This window comes from Condylura cristata, unplaced genomic scaffold (genome assembly GCF_000260355.1).
Source record: "Condylura cristata isolate star-nosed mole 26May11 unplaced genomic scaffold, ConCri1.0 scaffold00038, whole genome shotgun sequence".
In the NCBI taxonomy this organism is placed as follows: Eukaryota; Metazoa; Chordata; class Mammalia; order Eulipotyphla; family Talpidae; genus Condylura; species Condylura cristata.
Window position 1 is genome coordinate 5,693,109 of NW_004567139.1, and position 25,061 is coordinate 5,718,169.

Consider the following 25,061-nt stretch of genomic DNA (forward strand, 5'->3'; position numbering starts at 1 on the left):
AGATGGGCAACAAGGGGTAGAATGTTCTGCTATTCCAGGCATTTGAAACTTAACACAACTGAGGACAGGGAGGACTTAGCATTATGAGGCAGGCCAGGAAGTTCAAGGAGGGCTTGGTGTCCAGTAAAAGAGAGAAACATGACATCAAAGTGAGCACCAGTCAGAGTTGACATTATGAGGACATATTTTTTCCAGTCATGCCAAAAATCCCTCAGTGGATAATCAAACTGCTCTTCGGATTTCCAGGTGGGCCTACCAGCTTGTACTGCCTGGTTGCTGGGGGCATGGGGTTGTCTTTGCCATCTCGATCCCCTCCTATCTTCAGCCTGTGCCAATGTCTCAGCTTCTGACGTGCACACCTATATCTGGCGCTGTTTTCTGTGGGTTCAAAGCAGGCTTATGTGATTTGTGTCTTAGGCTTATTTGGGTTTTTCCCTCAAATAAAGCTCTGGTTCTGTTGTGTGTCTCTGGTCACTGAAGCGTGTGAACCACATAATTAGGATTCAGTGCCTTACGCATGACCCCAGGCTGATCAGATGCCTCACGGTCAGCTGACTGAGGAAGAGTACTTTGCACTTGGCCTCTAGCAACTAAGCTCTGAGTCCTCTTTCCAGGTGAGATGAGCAGAGCTGGGAACTGGCTGCTTGACAGTAGCTTGTGTTCCAAGCAAACGTAAGACACTTACATAATGAAAATTGTGTGCTCCGCTGAAATAAAAATGATTTTCCTGGAGATTATCTTTGTCAATCGAAGAGCCCTTTGTTACAGTCAGGCTGGTGAGATAATGTCCCACTCTGGTAAGCCCAGAAAGAGACTTGTACAGGATGCCTGAGTGAGCTGACTAGATAGTCTTTAGGACTGAGGATGGATTACTTGGAAGTCAAAACCAAAACTCTTTCTGGAGTGTTCTGTACCAAGCCAACTAATGATGGATACCAGGAGAATTCTGAAGAATTCAAGAGGCATCTTCAAAGCGAGGAACGCATGCTGTGTATTTAGCTGAACCGAGATTCTTGACATAGAAAGGCAGGTGTTCTCCCAAGGCATTTTGTTTCTAAAGGCACTATCTGGTACCCCCATGGCTAGAAGAAACAGCATCCAAGTTTGCCCAGGCTTAAGTTTTTGAATCACAGCACTTTTAGTATTAAAATTGGGAAGCCCTGGCCCTGCCTGGTGGAGCAGCAGGTTGGAGCACTGCAGTGTGGAGCTAAGCCAACCCGTGATGGTTTCAGTGCAAGTTCGATCCCCGCCCAGGACGTGACCCACATGGTGCAACGGACCTCTCCTGCTCACCCACTGCTCCCCTCAGCAGCAGCATTGTAGATATGTCTGCTCTGCTTCCTACTCTGTTTCTGGTGAATTCTCTCACTGTCCCTGCACCTCTGGCCTGTACCTCACTTCAAGTCCCAAAGTGTTGAACTGGATGCTGAATTTCATTTTCTTAGTGTATTTCAGTTTTGGTCACTGACAATGAATGTTTTGAGTTGAAGTGCCATTAAAAAAAAAAAAAACACAGATGTCTAATTATTAACAGGATGTATACTATCACATAGGGACTGTTCCACACTCTATTACATTAAAATGAGTTGGGTTTACTCCATGCTAAAAAACAACAAAACATTTCAAGTTGGACAGTACCTTGCTTGAGTAGACATTTCATGTATCTCTTTGCTAGCAAAGCAATTGAAATTTTATGCTCTAGAAGGACCCGTTCTTAAATGGCAAGCGTGAGGCTGCATTGCCAAACTAGAGTCGTGCTAGTATTTACATGGTGAAATATACTCTGAGGCCTCAGTCCTATAAACCACTTGAGAAATGAGTCCAATATGAGCAGGGGAGCCCAGCGGTCACGTGCATGCTTGTAGGGTAGAAGCTACAGAACCGGGAGACTTTTTTTACGTTTCCCTTTGCACTCCCAACCTACCGGTCCAGATGTTCTCGAAATCCTCTGCCCAAACAGGGTGTATGACACACATGTAGGCCCAACCAGCTGGAGGCACATTCCCTGGCGCTCATGGTTCTTTAGAAAAGCCCATGAAACTTCCCTCGAGAGCAGCTGGTGCAGTTTCTGTCTCCTGTTTGGGCTCGGGGCACATTAACATGCCCCGCCACCCTGCTGTCCCTGCGTCCTGATGGTGTTCAGCATGCACACGGCACTCCTCCCACAAACAACAGTGTCTGCTGGAGGCCCGTGCCCGGTGACAATGACACCCCAAACTCAGAAGTCAGAGGCTGTGTGTCTGGCCCAGCAGCAGCTGGCATCATCTGTCAAGTAGCCCTTCTCCCTAGGTCGTGCCTTGAACAACAGGAAGCACAAAAGATCACTTGCAAGGATTTCACCAAAGTATCTTGTTCATCAGCCCAATGATGGCGAAATACACAGTTTCTGCGTCTCGATTTCACACACACACACCCAGACACACCCACGATGGCCCGAGTGGCTGATGCCTGTGTTCCTCACCTTGTCATGCCCGCTCCGTTTTCCTCGCCCCGAGTGGTGAGCTGCCAGGAAATGCTGCTTTAACACTCCACAGACAGTTTCACTTTTTTGGTTACGGGGTTACAGTCACTGTAACTTCTTCCGTTGCTAATACTTTGCTCCAGGTGTGTGTGACCAGAGCTGGCGTCTCGGACAACTGTCCTGTCTCTGAGTGAACTTACTGGTGGCAAGCACAACAATGGGATAAAGTGCTGTTTTCTGGGCTCATGGTGTCCGACCAGGTCTTTTTTGCTTGTATTTTTTATGGCAGGAGGTAGACTATAAAGTGCCCAGATCTGGCCCATACCTATGTGTTTCTAATGATCTCTTTTGTTATGAATTCTTTTTCATTGAAAAAAAAAAAAAAAACCCCATATCCTAGTACAAAGAATTTCACTGGGGAGCCTCTGTTGAATAGTGAGCAAGCTTCCCCACTCGCCTCACATTCAGATGTCCCTTAGTCCGCTCTTAAAATAGAAATCTGTAGCCTTGACACTTCCTTCCGAGGTGGTTGATAGCACTTTAAGGCAGCAGACAGCACTGAAGAGCATACAAGAAAAATGTTAAAATATTTTGTCAAGTGGGGCCCTCCCTGGTGGCACAATAGATTAAAACGAAGCACTGCAAAGTTAGTCGCAGTCGCTTCAGCCAGGGAGTGACCCAGAGGGCACAGCAGACCTCTCCTGTCTCCCCACTGCTCCCCTCAGCAGTGTAGTTCAGTAGATCTGCCTCTTCTGCTCCCCACTCGGTCTCTCGTGAATCGTCTCTCTTCTCCACGTCTCTTGATGTATACCCCAGTTCCACATGCATAAATAAATCTCTAAAACAATACTGTATCAAGAGACAAAGGATATTTCTGTTCTCAGAGAAAGATCAGAAATCAAAGTGAATCGTCCTGAAAAGATATCCACGTGTCCTACAGACAAACCCACGTGACCACACACCGCAAGCTGCCAGCCAGGCCCAGACCTGGAGGCGCAGGCGACTTCGTGACATGACTGCAGTTGTGGATGTTGAAATAACTTTGGTGTCAGACAAAGTCAGACTATGAATTCAGGCACTTCACTGGAAACAACATCTACCACTTCAGATGGAAAAATACTAAAATGAAAAGGTAGAAAAACCTAGGAACATTAACACCTTGATAATATTTTATTCATTGTGGCATTATTGAGGCTAAAAGAGGAAGCATTTGTTTCCGCTGGCAGTATATGTACATCCCATCGCTAGGCGTGAATTTAATCAACTGCCGTGACCTAAAACCGCTGAGCCACTGTGCATCAGGCGTGGAGTTCAAAGAACTGAACTCAAAGCCTTACGACGAGGCATGGAAAGGGGTGAGTGACTGTCTACATTGAACACTGTGCAGTCTGGTCTTGAAACAGGTTGTCTGCTCTCTGTCTGCAAGCTCCAGTCTCTGAGATAGACTGTATCCTCGATGCTAAAATAACAATCAGAATGATTAACCACCTCTAGGTAGTGGTGTGGACGGCTTCCCACATACACACCCAGTGTCTTTGTGTTCATACTTTAAACCAGTCCAGCAAGCACAAAGACTACATTGAGGGAAAGAGAACTAATCACTGGGAAAATAGACCAGCAGAGGAGGTTGGAAGCTGCCCCAGGGCGATGGTTTATTGTAAACACCGTCTGTGATGCCACCATTGCTGTAGCATCACACACTGGTTCTGGTGGCCTAACGATACTCGGGAACAGTTGTCTGGAGGGCGGAAATCCTACCATTGTAGGAAGCAGAAATCATCAGCACAATCATTTGTGTTTTTCTGGTGACTTTGCAAGAAGTTTTATCCTTGTTCATAGGTTTCTTGTTCTTTTTTGGTTATTGGAGAGCTACATGCAAAGTGAGATTATACATTGAAAGTATGCTAACTCTTCTGAAAAGCTGCCCTCCCAAACTCATTCAGACAGTAAACATGAGGCTGATTAAGCCTTTCCTGCTATTTTATGTTCCAAATGGACTTACTTACTGAAAACAATAGAAAGGAATCCAAATATGAAGAGGCCTGGGAAAAATTGCTTCAAGTAGATAACCATATCCTTCCTCCTCCTTTCTCTCGTGACAATTACAAATGAGCTTTGGACAAACCAACATGAAAGCTAGTTTGCCTGTTCTCTTAGTTTTGTTTTCAAATGGTAAATAAATCTGCAAGGCTATTTGAACTTTGGCAGAGTTTTGTGATTCATCCTGTAGGCCTCATGAGGTATTTGATCTGACTCTTAAGGCATCAACAATAAAGGTAGTTCAAACTATTTAATGCCGGGGTGCAAGGGGTTAAGTCTCAGCCCTATCAAGCTATCACCAGCCACTGCAGCATGAATTTGATCCCCAGCCAGGGAGCTGACTCACATGGCACAGCAGACCTCTCTTGACTCCCTGCTGCTCCCCTCAGCAGTGTATTTCAGTAGATCTGCCTGTTCTGTTCCCCACTCTGTCTCTGGGGAGTCCTCTCATTTCCCCCCAGCTGCATACCTCTGGCTTATACCATAGCTCTTGTATGTATAAATAAATAAAATCTTAAAAACTAATGTTAGAGTACTGATGGAAAAACAGCATATATATATACACACATATACATATTTATGCACACACATATGAACGAGTGTGTTTACACACAACTTAGATCTAATTAGAATGCCTGCAGTGCTTTAGACCTTCTAAACATATTCAGACTGGCCTCCTTCATTAACTTGGCAACTTGGCCAGGGATTTTCAGAAGTCTTGGAGTAAACACCATGACTTCTATTGCACAACAAAATTATTTCATTGGAAAAGCAATCAGCAATACTATGGAATGATCTAAGTATGAAAGAATATTCCATTTAAGCTTTTCAATAAAAATGTAATAAATAACAAAATTTTAGTATTCAGTAGAATGTACCTGTAGTGGACTGAAGTCTTGTGACTATTGGAAAACTGAAGGCAAACTGATTATGAATTTCTTGGGGATGAGCTTACTCTGGCTTCTCATTTGTCTACCAATAACGAATTGAGTGGGATCACCCTTTGCTCTGGGGTTGTCCTGTGTATTGTAAAGTTGTAGCAGTCATCCTAATCTCTGCCTACGAGGTTCAGGGAACGCCTCCTCCCCCAAGCTTTGTCAATCAAAATGCGCAGAACATTCTTAGGAGAAAAAGCTCTTCAGTTCTGAAATTGGTTTAGCACAATACAACATAGAGGACTTTTTTAAACTGTATACTTTTATTTTTTTTAATTTTTTATCTATTCGTACAGAACTGGGGTATACAGGCCAGAGATGTGGAGGGTGAGAGGATTCACCAGAGACAGAGTGGGGAGCAGAACAGGCAGATCAACGAAGCACACCGCTGAGGGGAGCAGCGGGCGGGTCAGGAGAGGTCTGCCACGCCATGTGGATCTCCTCCAGGGCAGGTGGGGATCGAACTCATGCGGAAGTGGCTTAAGCTTCTTAGTGCTGTGCTTTAACCCGCTGCGCCACCAGGGAGGGCCCAAGGACTTTTTTTTTTGTTTGTTTGTTTTGTTTTTTGGTCTATTTGCATCTCTTATAAAGGTAGAGCTTATAATAGAATCTAAGAAAGTTTATAGGCTTGAGGATCCCAAGATCATCCTGGTGCATGCAATGAATCTAATAACTTGGGATAGCATACTGGAGAGAAAATACAGGGCGCCAATAAGTAATTGGCCAACCTCCTAATAGTAGGCTCAGTACTATGAAAAAGTACTTTTTCTTTTTTCCTTTTTAGGCTTATTTATTTATTTATTTATTTATTTATTTATACATACAGACTGGGGTGCAGGCCAGAAGTGCAGGGGCAGTGAGAAGATTCAGCAGAGACCGAGTGGAGAGCAGAACAGGCAGATGGACAAAGTACACTGCTAAGGGGAGCAGTCAGTGAGATAGGAGAGGTCTGCCGTGCCATGTGGGTCACCTTTGGGGCCCGGGATCAAACTCTCACTGAAGTGGCTGCCGCTAGCTTGAAGTGATTATTTCTAGTCCACTGCACCACCAGGGAGGGCTTTAGCAGGAAATCTTAATTACAAATTTTAAATTCGGGTTTCAACCATAGACCTCATGGCGTCCAAACATGAGCCGTGAACTTTACATCCAAACAAATTTTAACAGAAACAACAACAGAGCCTTGACTATTCAGAGATTCTGATAGACTGCAGGCAGGAAATCAAACTTAGTATTGTTGAAGAAAGCACTGTCATTTTGTACCTGCTTATTAATAGTTAAGCGATTTGAAGGCTGAGGGAAAAGTAACTCATGCTTGCCTTATGCTCTTGACATTTCAGCTACAATTGAGGAATTCAATCCTGTTGCAGATAAATGTGATCTCCAATTCCCTCCAGGCCTAATGCCCAGCACCATGTTCTACACAGAATTCGGTGCTCTATAACTGCTTAATGATCACAGTAAACAGAAACCCTGTGATTTCCCATTTCAAGAGTTCTAGACAGGAAATAGGATATCCACAATAGGCAAGAAAACAGCTTTTCACCAAAGCCATGTGCCACTGAGATTTAGGAGGTAGGATGTAATCTCTTCATTACTAAATATGTTGCTCAGGGAAGATATAAAGCCAGCTTTGCAGCAACCACATCATGAGGCTTAGCCTCCACTTTTCCAAAATAAGAAATCTTCCCTCAACTCTTTTCTCCTGCTATGAAAATGGGAAGCAAAAAGGCACACTCACTTCTTAGGACATGGTCTAGGCCCTATGCTTGCTGATAGTTTGCTACATGAAGGTGGTTTGCGTAACATAGCACAAATGGACCCGGGGCTGCCGGCTGGTTTCGCTAGAACTGTTCTGTGGCTTCTAGGGTGCTAGGCTAGAAACTGGAGACTGAAGAGAAAATGGCATGACTCAGCGCAGCCAACAGATATTTGATAGCAGTGGTATTTAGTTAAGCAGAGAAGCAGATTTATAGGGGAAATACTCAGGCTGGAAAGAGAGAAATTCACAGGTTGCAAATATATTTTGAGAGCATGTCTCCCATCACCATGACCAAAATACCCCAAGTCCCTACGATGGAAACCCAGAATCTGATCTCCAGCCTCTTCCCCCCCAAAGCTCCCCGCTTTTTGCTAGTTTCCAGCCTCTTTTTCTTACTACTTCTCTCTCTGCTTCAAGACTTTACATTTGCTATGTTTCTCCCTGGAAACGAGCCCTACCCAAATTCCCACACCTGGTGCAATTTATCCTCTACTGTTCTTTTACTCAGTGTTAACCCCATTAGAAACTTCTAAGTCAAGTTTCCCCTCATCCCACACTCTGTTCCTATGCAGCACACCAAACCATTACCTGCTAAAAATGATCACCTGAAATCATCTTCGTTAATCTGATTGCTCATCTATTACCAACCTTGGCCAAAATGTGATTTCTTTGGAGTTAGGAATTTCATCAGCCTCACTAATAATTCTGAATGGATTCCCACGCATGTTTTTCATCCTTAAAAAGGAATTAAAAGCCCTAGCTTTCAGAAAGTAAAGGCTATAATCTTGTGATCTCTAGTGTGGAAAGGGGTGAAGATTTCTTATCTTCACTGTTGCCTAAAATAGTATCTGGAGTAACAAGCCACACATAACAAGCAGAGAAAGGTGTTACAGCTCCAGCAAGTAACCTCATCCACTGACGATGTAGCTTCAGGTTGGCTTCGGACCCTGTGAGTCTCCCCAAAAGCAACGCAAACATCAGCCAGGGCCTTCAGGAACCCTGAGGAGAGTTTCCAGTTTTCTATAAAGGGCCCACATGTTAAATATCTGACCCAGGTTGACGCAGATTTGGGTAACGTACATGGAGAGGTTTCCCTCTTTGCTTTCAGCTCCTAAAAACTTAACAAGTAACTTCCCTTTGTCTTGATCACAAAGGAGAATAGGGAGACCTGGGGAGTTTGACCATTTGTGCCACACAAAGAAAACAGCACAACTGTGGCAAAATAAAAACATCTCTGAAATGGAGACATTAAATATGAAAAAACTGAATCTAAAGGTGCTGCACTTCAGAGGCATTATCTGTGTTCTGATTAGCTATTCAGAAGTTTTGCCCATAGAAAGATATGGCTATAAATGAACCTTTCACTGGGCCTTTGAGGCTCAAAAAGCCCAACAGAAAAGTTTGTTGCAATTACAGGCAGATAGCTGAGGAATCAGAAGGCCATGCTGACTTGTGACAACAAACCACAACAATACAGACTGTGATAAAACTCTGAAAGGGTCATTATGCTTTCTGTGCTCTGAAACATCCATGTTGCCCTCAATGTCCAGACAAACGTATCTTGGAACAAAAGGGCTTCTGGGCTTGTGGGAGAGGGAGATAGGCAGCAAAAGAGAGAAGCATATCAGGGGGCGATGTAAAATTAAAAGAGAAAGTGATGAGCGCAGCTGGAGGGGAGTGAGAGGATGTCTGAGAAGTTCCAGTGTGTTCTAATCAGCCATGGAGAGAGGGAGGCAGAGACCCTGTACTTTACTCTGAAGAAAGGCGAGATCTTGATGGAGACATACGCTGGGGAAGGCACTGGGCAAAAGGTGACAGGAAAGTAGGAAAAGTGAAGATTCGTTGTTGACATTTCAGTGGAGGAATGTATTTCTCACAAACATGTCACAGTCAACAAAGGCGTTTTGGGTTAAAGAACTGCATTGGGGTCACTATGCTGATGGTTAACACTTTTGTGAAACATTTGCTCCTTTACCTATGTTTACCAACCAACTATTTCAGCATTTATTTTATGACTCTGTTTCTTACATGCTCAGAGACCTGAGGTTATCTCTGTTTATTTTATTTATTTTTTTTTTTTTTGTGTACTGGTGTATCTTCTCAATATGTATAAAGCAGCAGACATTTACTCTGTAACTACAGATTGAATGAGTAAATGGACTAATTAGCTTTCATAGCCAATTGATACATTTTCCAGGTTTACATCTCCTTTAATTAGATGAATTTTCCTGTGAGGCTCTACAATTAAGACCCCAGAGACACATCGAGATATGAAGCATGTCCATTTGGTGCTTGAAGGAGCATATTTGCTGCAACTCAAAGAGAAAAATAACTTTCAGGAGCAGAAGTGATTTTACCAGAGCCTTTAGGTGCAACAACATACACAAATACATTTCTAATAAAGCACTGCCCTTAAAATATATGGAAGTATTCACACAAAATGGCCTTCAACTAACCAATGAGAAGCTACAGGCATCTCAGCCCGTGATGTGTGAAAAGAGAATGATTGCTCATTTAATTAATCACCCAACTTTTAGGACCAGAGTTTTGGTAGAATCGTCATGAGATGTGAAGGACTTTTCTTTTCCCCCCAGAATGGAGTTGGCTCGTAGTATGTGGTTACTCATAAAGAAAGGAACATTTTTAGGATAGCCATGGGTATTTTTAAAATGGTGCCCATTTAAGGTCATGCTATGAATGCAATTTTCCAGGGCTGTTTCAGTTTCCCCACTGAGTGGTAATTAGGTCATTGGGCCAGTCTCCCTCTTGACTGACCATTATGATTGCACCAGGTCTAATTCTAAAAATAGTCTTTTGTAGGAATTGTTAGTCACTATCAGCTTTTCCCTGAGTTAATTTGGCTTTCAATTAAGGTGCCAAATACACCTCCCTGGAAACTTAAGTTTTCCATGTGTTCATACAGCAAGTAAATGTTCCTTCACCCTACCACAGTCTGAATTTTCTACAGTTCTGATTTGGCTGAACTAGCAGTGAAAGATCATTGATCTTGTGATCCTTGGACTTCTCTCTAGAGACCACCAAAGGATCGGCAAGCATTGGTTTGTTTTTATGGGAACAGCTAGCCACCTTCTAGGCTAGGTCCTCACAGCTCTGAGACACCTAGCACATTTGTCCTACGGCACTTTGACTTGAGTCTGAGCCTTGAACGGCTGTCCTTATCCTGGGCTTCCTTTTTGTTTGAGAGACTATAGCTCTTTATTTGAAGTTAAAAGAACTATTTTCTATGTCGAGTTGTCTGTGCCCACACAAAGAGATGAGCAGGAAAGTTGACATCCCAGAAAGAATGGGCTATCAAAATTGAAGTGCCTGAAGTTGCAATCACTCCTAGAAGTTCTGTACTACAGACAACAAGTCAAGGTAACTACTACTACCAATGTCATACAATTTGATTCACAGTTGTGGAGCGTATTTGATGTGGCAATTCCACTCCTAGGTACCTACCCAAAGGATGCAAAAACTCTTAACTCACAGGGATGCATATATATATGTATGCCTATATATAAAAATATATAGGCATATATATATATATGCATATATATGCAGTACAACTCACAATAGCCAAGTTATGGAAGTACCTAATTGTACAAAGACAGACGAGTGGATAAAGGCAATGTAGTATACACTCAATGACTACTACACCGGTGTGAGAAGATGAATCCTGTTGCTTGACATGTGCAACAGCACACATGGTACTGGAGGGAATAATACCAAACCAAATACATCAGAGGGAGAAAGGCAAATTCTAGATGATTTCACGAATATGTGGAATATAGAGAAACAAAACAAAGTGTTAGACCAAACCAAAAATGAAATAAACTCTAGAAATCTGATTATAAAATTGAAGCTACTGGGGGGAAAGGGAGGTGAGAGTGGACAGAAAAATGATGGAGGACAAATGGACTATGATGGTGGTGGGTCTGGTGCGGTGCCATACATCTGAAGAGGGGTGCGTATGTGTGTGTGTGTGTGTATGTGTGTGTTTGTGTGTGTACACAGAAGACATTTCTGTAATATGTGATGGCACAGATGAAACTTGAGAATATTATGTGAGTTGAAATAAATCGGTCACAGAGGATAAATACTGCATAACCCCATTATCTAAAACAGTTAAAATCATAGAAGAACAGAATGGTGGTTCCCAAAGTCAAGGAAAGAAGGACAGAGGGAGCTTCTGATCAATACCACAAAATTTCAATGGTGCAAGTTGAATAGTTTTAGAAATCTATGTAACATCTGCCTATAGATAGCAACACCATGTTGTAAACTTCAAAATCTGTTAAGCGTCCTTATTTTTGTCCTTATGATTAAAACATAATAAACAACATGTAACTATCACTTCCAGAAAGACAATAGGCACTATTTGCTCTAAACAATAAAATACAAGTTTTCAAGCAACTATTAGCTTTCTGCAAAAATGCTTCCATCAACATGACCATGGTTTCCCAATATTTCAATGTGTTTTTGATGTCATCAGTAAAGACAGTAACAGATGTGATTGTCTAATATAATGAAATCTATCATTGGGGGGAGATCCATATAACCTAATGAATCAATACTCCCCAAATGTCCAAAGCATAATGTTACAAAAACCTAGAGGGCTAAAAGTTTCATTCAATAGATGTCTTATATATACATAGCTCACTGCACAAACAGCCCATTGATAGTGTTTCACACTCCACATTACAACTAAACTTTTGGACATTAACTCTTCTAGAGTTTTGGTATAATATCAAGGAAGAAATATCCATAATCATCTGACAAGGTTATTAAATTATTCCTCCCTTTCCAGATACATATCTTTATGTGGTCAGATTCTCTCCTATAATTCAATGAATACAAAACGTTGAAACAGAATGATTACAGAAGCAGATGTGGGAATTGAGCTGTCTACTTTTAAGCCAGACATTAAAGAAATTTCCAAAAATGTAAAACAATGCCACTTCTCATTTTGATTTGGGGGAATATAGTCATTTTTTATTGATCAGATGTTGTTGAGTCTGACATCTAAATATGGTTAATACCATTGCAGATAATGAAAATTTGAAAACTATCTCAAGTTTAGTTTCTAATATGCTAACTAGTGAATGTGGCCCCCACCTCTACCCTCCAAAAACTCTCTTTGGTCCCAATGTTTTATAACAGTATAAAAATACCTGGGGCTGGCCCTCCCTGGTGGCGCAGCGGGTTAAAGCACAGCACTGAGAATCTGAAGCCACTTCCGCATGAGTTCGATTCCCGCCTGCCGCCTGCCCCGGAGGAGACCACATGGCGCGGCAGACCTCTCCTGACCCGCCCGCTGCTCCCCTCAGCAGTGTACTTCGTCGATCTGCCTGTTCTGTTCCCCACTCTGTCTCTGGTGAAGCCTCTCACCGCCCCTGAGCCTCTGGCCTGTACCCCAGTTCTGTATGAATAAATAAATAAATCTTTAAAAAAAAAAAAAATACCTGGGGCTACAACTGTTGAGAAACACTGCTTTATAGAAATGGTTCTGGGGCCTCCCTGGTGGCACACCGGGGTTACATCTCAGCACTATGAAGTCATTCTCAGCCGGGAAGCTGACCCACAGGGCGCAGCAGACCTCTCCTGTCTCCCTGCTGCTTCCCTCAGCAGTGGATTTCAGTAGATCTGCCTGCTCGTCTCCCTACTCTGTATCTGGTAAATCCTCTCACAACCTGCACCTCAGTTCTTGTATGCATAAATTAACAAATCTTAAAAAATAAAAATAAAAAGCTGTTTCTACTTCTTCTCTCTTGTTGGGAATAACAACACTGGACTTAGAAGAAGAAACTGAGAAATCCAAAGTCCAGTCCATACGATTTCTGTATCATATTTGAGGATAATATTTTTAGCTTGTCTGTTGCTGCACTAGCTGGAAACTCGGATGGTTCATCACCAAGTCCAGGTTGGACTTATACTGATCACGTTTCAAGATCTTATTTTAATGATGGCCTTAGTTCCAAATGGCATATCAATCCTTTTCTTTATGCCTTTGGTTCCTTGATAACAATTGCATATTGTGCTGCAAAACTCCAGGAATATTCATTGCAATCCATCAAAAACAAAGCCAGTTTACCTTCATAGCTACTGAGGGGATCTCTTTCATTGGAAGTGTTTTCTTTTACTGCTGACTAGAGCTCGGCTTTCCTCATTTGAAGCAGTCCACTGTACACAAGCGGCCATGTGAAAACACCATGCAGTAGAACTGCAGGATGTCCTGAGAACATTTCTATATATTATGTTTTGCATACAACAAATCGAGGATTTTTATAATCCAGTAAGAACTTTCCAGAAAAGAACTTTTTTTTTTTAATACCTAGATCTATCATACAGTGTGTAATTAGCTTAGAACCATAATAACAGGACCTCCCTGGTGGTGCAATGGGTTAGGACTCAACACTGCAACCTGGCCGCAGCCGCTTCAATGTGGGTTCAATCCCCAACCCAGAGGTGATCCACTTGACACAGCAGACCTCTCCTGGACCGCCCACTGCTCCCCTCAGCAGTGTACTTCGTCAATCTGCCTGTTCTGCTCCCCACTCTGTCTCTGGTGAAGCCTCTCACCGACCCTACACCTCTGGTCTGTACCCCAGTCCTGTATGAATAAATAACAAAGTTTTAAAAAATAAGAATCTTATACCTGCACTACTTAATCCAAAGGTAACTTCCATTTTTCTGTCCTAGGTACTACTATTTCAATCTTACACATGGTGAACCAGTGATACAGTGAGCAACTTGTAGAGCTTAGATTAAAATCAACATTTTTATGACTTCAAATTGCTCAGCCCTATAAGTAACTCAGTATGGGCAGACTGGGATAGGGGAAGAGGTGAGACAGCAAAACTAATTAGAAGTCACTATGTGGTTTTAATGAAAGGCATTATGAAAAAACCTCTCCTTTTTCTCTTACTTTTTGAAGAAAGGGTCAAACTTTTGTAATCATTCTCCTGTGACAACTTTGCAAGAAATGTTCAACAGAGTTGACCATCTTAGTTCAGAGAGAACTAAATGGGTATTTCCCTTTTAGTGCTGATTAAACAATAACTCTTGAATAATTACTAGCCAAAAAAATTGTTTGTGCTGCATCAAGTGTTATAGACTGCTCTTAAAAATATAAAAAACTGGGGCCCTCCCAGGAGGCACAACAGGTTAAAGCGCAGCACTGTGAAGCTAGAGCTTCAGTGTGAGTTTGATCCCCAGCCCTGGAGGTGACCCACATGGTGCAGTCTCATCCACTGATATGATGCACTGTCTCACTTCCATCTGCTAATGCTCATCCCGCTTCCTTTCATGGAGTGTTATCCTTTCCTGATTTTGTTTGCCCAGGGTGTGCTCCTATTTCTTGAGACTCACTTCGAGTACCATCTGCTGATAATGACATGCAAAATCAAGACTAGAACTCAGGCATGTTTAGGGACGTTGTTTTCTGACAATCTGCTTTCCCCGCCCAAATCTAAGAGTGCCTTTCTCTGTCCACTGCGTCTGCCCCAATGTTCTCTGCTGGGGTCCTTCCAAGACCCTAGAATGACATTTGTGCTTCTCCCCATAAATCTATAAACCTCCAAAAATCTAGAGGCTCCTTTTGTTGACCTTTTTACCCCAGGCAACTATTCCAACAATAGGCACATATTAGATGCTCAGTAAATACCTGTTGAAGAAATGAGTACATTTTCTTCTGTTCAAGGCTTTCCATATCTGCTTAAACTTATGAAATGCACATTATTTAATATTCTGACTGAATTAAGATGGTAAAAATAAGAAGATTATAGAACCACCGAAGTCTAATCTGTGATCAATCACCGTAAGGACTTTTTTTTTTTTTTTTTAAAGATTACTTGAAAGAAAACATGGTGATGTAAGGTATACATGTGAGTGAGAAAATGTATTTAGTTTGAGTTATATGAGAAATGGAGTTGAGTTGAACAGCCATGTGGACTTCATAGCATGGCTTATAAAAAACAGCATTGTTAAATTAATTCTACTGGCTACACAAATAGAAACCTTTTGTAGTCTCACAAAAAATACATAGTATTTTAAGTAAAGTCTGTGGTATTTTATGCTTAAGTAGTTACTTGGGGGCAAATTAGGTACATGAAAAATATATGTTGAATGAATGAATGAATGAATGAAAAGAAAGTAAGTCCAATCTATTTTTCTGAATTTACAGACAATGAAATTGATGCCCAAGTAGGTAGAGAAGAGTGACAAATAATTCAATATAGCGACTTCTGGATCAGTGTCTACTTTGTTATATGAATATAAACTTTAATATTTAAGTTTAGATAGAAATCACATTCAGAGACCTAAAACCTCAGTGAAAGAGAAGAAATGGTACTTAACATGGATCTACATTTTTCCATGTGCTACAGATATGAAGAAAGAATGAATAAATCAGTATCACCCATGAGATGAGTAGAGTCTCCTAGAGGAGAAACAAAACAAGCACTTATGGGCAATAGGATACATACAGCGTTAGGAAAACACAAAGCAGGAAGAAAAGGGAGTAGGGAAAATTACAGGAAGAAATGATAGTGTGGCTGGTTCTGGACAAGAAATTTTTCTATCAAACAAAATGGGAATGGCATTCCAAGCATAAAATACTACATAACAAAGAACTGGAAGTGCCCAAGCAAAGCTGACTGGACGGGGCACACTCCCTCATAAATGGAAACAGTTCATTCCCCAATCATTCCAGAATGGGAAGTCAACACCCAAGCACTGTGAAGAGCCTCAGGAGAATAGGGACTGAGCATAACCATATGTTTGGAGGGTCCATGCTCTTCCCTGTGGCAAACACTACATGCCAAGGCATCTTGGGTAGAAACAACTTGACCTACACTGATATCAGGAAGTCGTTGGCAATGGTCTATTAACTCCAGGTCAACACCAAATGATTGCCCACTTGCTAATTCATTCATTCTATGTACTCTGTCCGATTCATTTTTACATGCATTACTTTTGTTATTTTTTGGATATTAATATTTTAATTCACAGAAAGCATTCTTTATTCCAAAGGTGACAAAGAAGTGTGATTTTTCTATATCATCAGTACATGCCTGATCTCAAGATTCATGTTCACGGACTGTCTGTTATGTTTCTCTATATTCCACAAATAATTGAGGACATCAGGCATCTGTCTTTCTCCTTCTGACTGACTTTTCTTAATATTATCCTGTCCAGTTCTCTTCTTGTCACAAATGATAAATTATTCTTTTTAATAGCTGAGTAGTCTTCTCCTCCTTCCTCCTCTTCTTCTTGGCCATCATCTCATCACATAGGACTACTCATGTTTCAACCCTCAAAAAAAGGCTGTGTGACATTATCTTCTACTACCCATGAAATCTTAACTATGAGACCCCTAAGCCTGTAAGTTGGGAAAATTAAAGCATCTACCTTAAGGCTTTAGGAGAATTAGATAAGTTCAGTCTCATCAAGTTTTAGCACATACCTAGATAGAACAGACTCATTGTCATGGAGTGTCATGTTATCACTATCACAAAAAATCCTCTTTGCCAGTTTTGTGTAGTTTTATACCAGGTGATCCCAGGAGAGAGTCATGTGCCCCAGAGTAGTCATTCTGTGAGGGATACGAATTAATTGACTGGAATGGCTTTTTCATCATGGGGAAATTGCCTTTATCTGAACAGAAATGGTCATAGCCTCCAAAGAATTTCTTGAATTCTGTACAAAGTGCTATGGGAAGACTTTTTTCTTACTGAAACATTATAACCATGGTCACTTTGAAAATTAAAGAAGTTGTTCTTGCTGTGTCCACTCTGCTTTACTTGAGCTTTTACAACTTTCATACGTACTTCTTGGGTGAACTCCAGCCAGACAGATATTTGCCATTCCATTATTGTTTTAAAGTGTTAGCTCCAGACACATAAGCATTGTTGGAATGCAATGGAAAAAAAAATTTAAATCTCAAATGGGGTAATAAACTGCAGCCAGAAGCTAATTGTCCTGAAACTTGAGCTTTTATAACATGTTACTACTGTAGTGGGACCACTCAGCACTCCTTTGCTGGGGTTGTTGTGTAATTGGTAGTAGATTACGCTGCAGACATATTAAAAAAAAAAAAAAGATGTCAAATCAGACATTTCTGCTTATTACTGTAGACCTCAGCATAATTCTCAAAGCAATCAATGCATTTCATCCATTAAACTATTGATGGGGGGTATTAATTCATACAATGTTTAACTGCTCACTGTGGACTTTCTCCTTGCCAACTTTCTTCCACCCAAGAAGCTCTGAAATGTTGCTACTCCTGTCAAAAGAAATGAATCATTAAAAAGAACCCACAAGGCCACAAGCGACCGAGAAGCTGGGCCGTGATATATAAAGTCTTCACATTCTTTTAATTTGGTGATAACTTGTATGTACAGAAAAGCGAATAGCCCAGTGAGGTTTCACCAAGTGTCTGAAAGAAACACCAAGATGGTATATCCACCTTTCTAAATAATTTTTAAGATTTATTTATTTATATATATATGAACTAGAGTCCAGGCCAGTGGTGTGGGGGTTGAAAGGATTTACCAAAGACAAAGTGGGGAGCAGAACAGGTGAATCTACTGAAACACACTACTGAGGGGAGCAGCAGGGAGACAAGAGAGGTCTGCTGTGCTATGGGGGTCAGCTCCCTGTCTGGGGATGGAACACAAGCCACAGTGGCTGTAAATAGCTTGATAGTGCTGAGATTTTAACCCCTGTACCACCAGGGAGGTCCCCAGCAAATCTATTTATTGAAAGTTTAGGGATCTGAGAATACTGTTTCTTAGATTTTATATCCTGTAGACACTTAATAAAATCTTAAGATCATTATTTTATTTTAAGATTTATTTATTCGTACAGAACTGGGGTACAGGCCAGAGATGCAGAGGGTGAGAGGATTGACTAGAGACAGAGTGGGGTGCAGAACAGGCAGATCGATGAAGTATACTGCTGAGGGGAGCAGCAGGCGGGTCAGGAGAGGTCTGCCACACCATGTAGATCTCCTCCAGTGCAGGCGGGGACTAAACTCATGTGGAAGTGGCTTAAGTTTCTTTTGTGCTGTGCTTTAACCCACTGTGCCACCAGGGAGGGCCCAAAACTATTATTTTTATAACGATAATCTATTTAGGAAGATAGAGGCATGTTTACGTACAAGATATAAAATACTCTATTAATCACAGATATTCTGATAATTCCGACTATACAAGTTTTGTTACAGTCTACTGGGTTTGTCAACTTCACCCACAGTAACATTTTTTTAGTTCAGTGGGTTTTCAAAAAACACATTCTTGGGGCCCTCTCTGGTGATGCAACGGGTAAGGACGTAGCACTGCAAGCTAACCACAGCGGCTTCAGTGAGAATTTGATCCCTGGCCCCAGAGGTGACCCACATGGCACCGCAGACCTCTCCTGACCTGCCCGCTGCTCCCCTCAGCAGTGTACTTCGTTGATCTGCCTGTTCTGCTCCCCACTCTGTCTCTGGTGAAGCCTCTCGTCACCCCTGAGCCTCTGGCCTGTACCCCAGTTCTGTCTGCATAAATAAATAAATAAATCTTAAAAAAAAAATTCTTGTTTATTTTTTTCACATTATAGGATTTCTGCCGTCAGGTATAGTCACTATAGTTTTCCCACCACCGAAGCTCCAGTATTTAAAGTCAAGCAAATTACTGACTGCTGGGGAGTATGTATGAGTTAATGAGGCAAAGCTCAGAGATGAATCTAGGGACACTTGATTAGAAATTGGGGGAGATGCAGTAGAACCAGCATAAGAGGCTGAAATAAAGATCTAGAAGGTAATTGTTCCATCATGAGAGTAAGATGCCTCATTCGAACATTCACAGGGCTTTTCAGATTACTCAGAACACCCATCCTCCATCAAGAAATACTGTAGAAAAATGCATAAACCTTTGTACTTGACCTCCAATCATCAATTTGTTTTGTTCTTCCCTCAAAAACAGTGAGGTAACCCACTGTTCCCTTATCTCGACGTCTCTCAAGGATTTTCTCATTTTGTCCCACATCTCTCAAGTTTGAAATTAAAAATCCTCGAGGAGGTAGGACAGGTTTCAAGGAACTCGACCTACTCTGAGATCCTGCTTATGGTGTTTAGAGATCATCTTCATTATGACTTCATGTCTTGTCCCTCACAGCAAATACAAGTGAGCAGATGGCTTGGCAGTTTCTCAAAATTGAAGAATTTCCATGTCATCCATCAATTCCCCTCGTAGGTATATAATTAACTAATTAAAACTTAATTTGTTCACAAATACTTGCATACTAATATACAGAGTCACACCATTCCTAATGACAAGAAGGTCAAAACAACACAGATCCCCTTCAGCTTATGAATGGGTAAACAAATATGGCGTATACATACAGTGGAATGTTATTTGGCCATAAAAAATGAATGAAGAGCTGATACATGTTACAACATGGATGAACGGTTAAAACGTTATAGAAAATCAAAGAAGTCAGACATGAGAGCTCACAAGTTATCTGAATTGATTTATATGAGATACTTGAAATAATCTAAACAGGTAAATGCATAGAAAGAGAATGCAGACTGTTGGTGACCAGGGGAAGAAGACTAGAAAGTGACTATTTGTGGATGAGGGTAAGGGGAGAAAGGTGTGATGAGGATGCTTTGGAATCTAACATATGATTTGGTGCAGAGCATTTTGAAAATTCTACATGCTAGTGTATTATACACCTTAACATAATTAATTTTATGTTATGTGAATTTTATCTCAGTTATAAAAATACCAGTGACTCCACTTAGGTCAGATTCTCGTGTGTGTGCGTATGTGTGTGTGATCTGTTTATTTGGAATTTCTTAAACTTTTTGTTTCTTACACGCCTTCACATAGCTGCTGATTGGAACTAGAAAGGTGATTGGCATTTCAAAACCCAGTGTTCGTCAGCATAAAACTAAATCCTTGTGTGGACTCAATCTTCTACCTGATTCCAAAACATCTGGTAGAAAGAAGTACTATTCAGGATGCATTAAAATGTTTTGGTTTTTTATGTTTCAAGTGATTTCACACATACAGAAATATTTCAGAACACTGCAAAGAATTCTTGTACATTATTCACTCAGAGTCCCCAAATGTAAACATTTTTATATAAAACATGCTTTAAACATAAAACAAATGTGCAAATATGTGTACAGTCACATATACATATATATAACTACCAACAGATGATTAAACTGAATATGTGCACATAGGTCTCACACACACACACATTCACACAAACAGCTATGTGTATATCTATTTACATATGTGTACAGAGAGTTGCAGCTAATCAGAGGTTCATACCTGTGTACTTGCATGCATGACAGGCCTATGCTGTGTGTAGGCATGCACACGTGTGAAAACAAATACAGCAACAGAGTCATCTTACAAATCAGCTGAAAAGACACGTTGCCCCTTGACTTACCATGTGTTATTTCCTAAAACCAAGGGCATTCTATTCTATCACTGCAGCACAATTATTCAGAACAGCAAGTGACTACTGACAGTATTAAAACGAATTCACAAAGGTCCAGTTTCACTATTCTGATCATGTCCATTTTAGCAAAAGAAAAAACACAGACTTGAATGTGTGACGTGTCTTGGAATGTCATTGTTAGCTAGGTCTTTTCGTCTCTCGTCTTGAATGCATGACCCCATCATTTGGGGAACACGACTCCATCTTTCCATCTGTGCATGTTTCACTCCCCCTCCACCAACACACCAGCCTCCACACTCCAGATGATTCTGAAGATGATTGTGGATCAAGCTCACTACATTTTTTAATCACTAAGATAATAGATTATGCAGTGTGCCTGGGTTGCATGAAGATTGGATTCAGAAATTCATTTCATTCAATTACTTAATCCTAAACGTGGGTGCCTTTCCATTATAAAACTATTAATTACTCTTTAAAGAACAGAAGGAAGGCCAACAAGCCAAATATCATAAGGGTCTAAATATCTTTCAGTCTAAAAGTGTTCTCTGTTTACTTTTTCTTTGATCATGAAAATCCACAGGCAACCATAAAAATTTTACTGGAGCTATAATTATTTGAAACTTTCAGGGTGTCTCTAAAGCACTTTATAACAACCTCAAGTATCATAACTCGATATTATTTCTACTTTTCTACTTATAATGAAAACAAGAGTTGTGAGTCCTATTCATCATTTCCACATGAAAAAACAGTAGAAAAAAATGGTGTGTTTATTCACCTAGAAAATGCCCAGCTGGGGTTCATTAACCACATTTAAGTTACTCATCTTTATGGCTCTCAACTATAGATAAGATAAAATAACCAAGACCTCCCAGATGACAGGTCTAGCGAGGCCACTGCATGAGAAGAAAGCTGAGGTATTCTGCCCCTGTGTCAGTATTAACAGCACAGCCATCTACATCCAAGGGATTGGTTCTCTGGAACATTTAGCAAATTAAAACCTAGACTCTTGCTTCATCTCACTGCCTGATTTAATTGCTGTGTCCTTTCAATATTGTGCTTCTGAGGATACTGCACACATAAGTCCTATAGAATGAGATATGTAGATATGGATAGATAAACACATGTAGATAGAGAGATCCTAAATAAGGCTTGCTCATTTCGTCCATCCATCCATCAATCCATCATCCACCTACCTACATAACTATCTACCTACCTACCTCTTTCTATGTGCCTATCTTTTTTGTTTATCATCTTTTTATTACCTATTCTTTCTCTCTCCCTCTCTCCCTCCCTCCCTCCCTCTCTCTCTCTCACCTCCCTCCCTCCCTCTTTTCCTATCTACCTACTTATCATCTATCTGTCTTTAAAAAGTCTGTTCTAAGGAACTACAATGAATCACACTGAGCCCTGCGATTACACAAAGATCCCCAAGGACTAAAACATAGAATTTATTGGGAAAGGGATCACCTAAGCTGTGAAATCTTGTGGATTCAGCAGGAGTCTTTCAGGGAAAACTCCACTTGACCTAAAACCCTACCCTCCACACATGTCAAAGCCCCCTGTGGCTTATTGTTTTCCTTCTTAGTGCTCAACACTGAGACCTCTCTCCTCCACTTGCCTCCTTTTCTATTTTGTCTCGATCACTCATTAGAATGTAAGCTCCATGGGGAAGTGTTTGTGTCGGCTGTGCTCTGTGCTCTATTCTTGGGTTAGACCTGAGCCAGGTGCTAGGCTGACCCGTGGCCAGCTCTCATAAGCCACCAACTCACCTCAGATCCATCGCCACCCCCTATGCCTGACTCTGTGTCCTGGAGGGTAGACTCCTGAGGATGCATAAACCACAAGGTAAGTCCTATGTGCTTCAGGCAAAGGGGAACCCCACCGAGAGAGTGTGTGAGAGAGAGAGGGTTGTCTTTCTCCCCCACTCTATGTTGACTGAGTCTTTTTTTCTCTAGCAGTAGGTATACCTCTGTCTCCACCAGGGAGCTCTTGCCAGATACTTGGTGCCTGGGAGAAGCAGCAATTCTCTCCTCTAAGGACTGTGGGGGTACAGTGGCTTCCTGCTGTTCCTAATCTCAGGACTCTGTGTCCCGCTAGATGTTTACTTGTAGCCCTGCCCACCAATCCTTAAGTAGACCCTTCATTAAACTCTTCATTTGTCCCATCTGTGATGAGTGCTCTTTCCTGCCAGGATGGCAAGTGATAAAGATCTCAATAATCACATGTTGAAAGACTGTGAATCAACGAAAAGTCTTGGCATCCTTGGAAAACTTGATTGATTGGTTTTGGCACTAGAACTGCCAGAGAGAGATACTAGAGAAGCGAAGGCGAGAAGTCACCGAGAGAGACTCCTATGGAGTCTAGTGGTGCCTTTCATGTGTGCAATGCAGCTCACCAAGGAATAAATAATTCCATCCATAAGCAAACCATTTCCCTTCATCGTGCTAATCAGTTTGCCTAGCTATTATGAATGCCAGCTAAATATTTGTGCTGGGAATATACGGGATTGAGAACCAATCAGGGTGCCGGTAAGCTGGCGTGGTGGAGCGTGAGAGGCAGTTAAACTATGGTCAGTTCCAGTCTGCTATTTGATTAATCTGTGTGGTGTACCTGAACGAAGTTTACTCATCCACCACCTTGACAGAAAGAGCCTGGAGAAGCTGTCAGGATGAAGATGTGACTGTACTCGGCCTTCGGCCATAGGTGACATAGCCTTTGCTCAAAACCATTTGCTCAGCAAATGCTTCTTCCCTCCTCCCTCCCTCGTTTACCTTCTTTTGGTCTTCTTTCCTCTTGACACAAAATAAATAAAACAGAATCAGAGAGTTGCTCTTTTGTGAACACTTCTATATTGCCTCACTTCCAAAAAGCTGTGCTGTGGTATTTATGGACAGAGAAAAGAATGGTCTATTTGGACATTCGGACATTAGGGTCCAAGAGGATGTTTTAAGAAAAGAAAAGGGTTCAGAGGTGTGTCTCCCTACACAAGGCCTGTAAAAAGCTCTGTCCCAAGCAGCACAATCAGCTTACTGTGGTTGGCTGCTGGTTTGCGGCTTTAGCAAATGCTCCACAAGCTTAGCATCACCACCGTGGGGTCAGCCTTGAGCCTGTTTCGAGATATTGAATGAGAGACTGGGCTGCTTTTCGCTGCCACAGGGGGAAATCAAGGGGCCCTCTTGGAAGATAACTGGGGTGACATCATTAGTTATAGCATTAACATTTACCACTTTACTTGCATGTTAGGCGAAACAGAGATATTTCCACTCCACCCTCCACCTTCCCCCCCCCCTTTTTTTTTTTTCCTGTTTAGAAAACACAGAACATGTTATGGAGGGAGGGGAATGTTAGGTTTGCTTCCAAACAACTGGCCACACTACAAGATGGAATCACAAAACACAATTCACTTTCAAACAGGCCTGTGCCCAGGAACATGTACACCCCTCACGCCCATGGCAGGCAAGGCCCCCCAGCCACCAAGTATGTGCCCACTGGCTTCCATGTTCCCTGATGTGTGTTTTTGTGCTACAGCAATGGGAAACAAAATGGCCAGGCAGCTCTAGAAATAAAGCTGAAGGGATGACAGAGAAAAAAATCTGAACAAAGAAGGCAAGTGGAGTGGAGAGGACATAGTGAAATCTCGCCCACAGTCACATAAACAGGAAAATTAGAGAATCCCAGGTCACCACCTCCACACGGGACCTGCAGAGAGGTGCACTCTGCTCACCTATCCCAGCCTCTCAGTCTTTAGTCGGTTTCACTGTAGCATCCAGCTACCTTCTTCAGTGTCTGTGACCTTTTCTAACCTAACTCCAAATCACAGGCACACAGATACCACGCCATAGTATCGGCAAACCTTCCATCCTACTCAAGCTCACATACAGTACATGTTCAATAAACGCCTTCTAGTACCATCTATCTCTTCTCGTCCCTTCTAGCCACGGGAGATAAATGATCCACTGACTCCTGTTCTGAGGCCGCCTGATTATGAGCAACTGACCTACCATAACCGGAATAAAAACTCTGCAGGGTTTTTGTTTTCTTGTTTATGTTTTTCTTTTTCCAGCAGCAGAAAGGAATTTTCCCTGCTTTATATTTATCTTAATTTATATCAGTTGATTCATATTAATTAATAATTAGACTAATTGTATTAATTATATTATGATATAATTGTATTGATTTAATTAATTTATATTAATTGTGCAACTCTTGACTCACATTTAGAATTACTCAGTAACTGGATGGATTTAAGGTTGAATCTGTGAAAAGCTCTGCAGGACACAAGACGGTTCCATGTAAATATCAAGTGAATTTTCTTACCTCCTTCAGCAGGTCTCCCTCCTGTTCAAAAGCACCACCCATAAGAGCTCCAGTTAAATCAATAAATTAATATCCCAGATTTTCAGAGAAA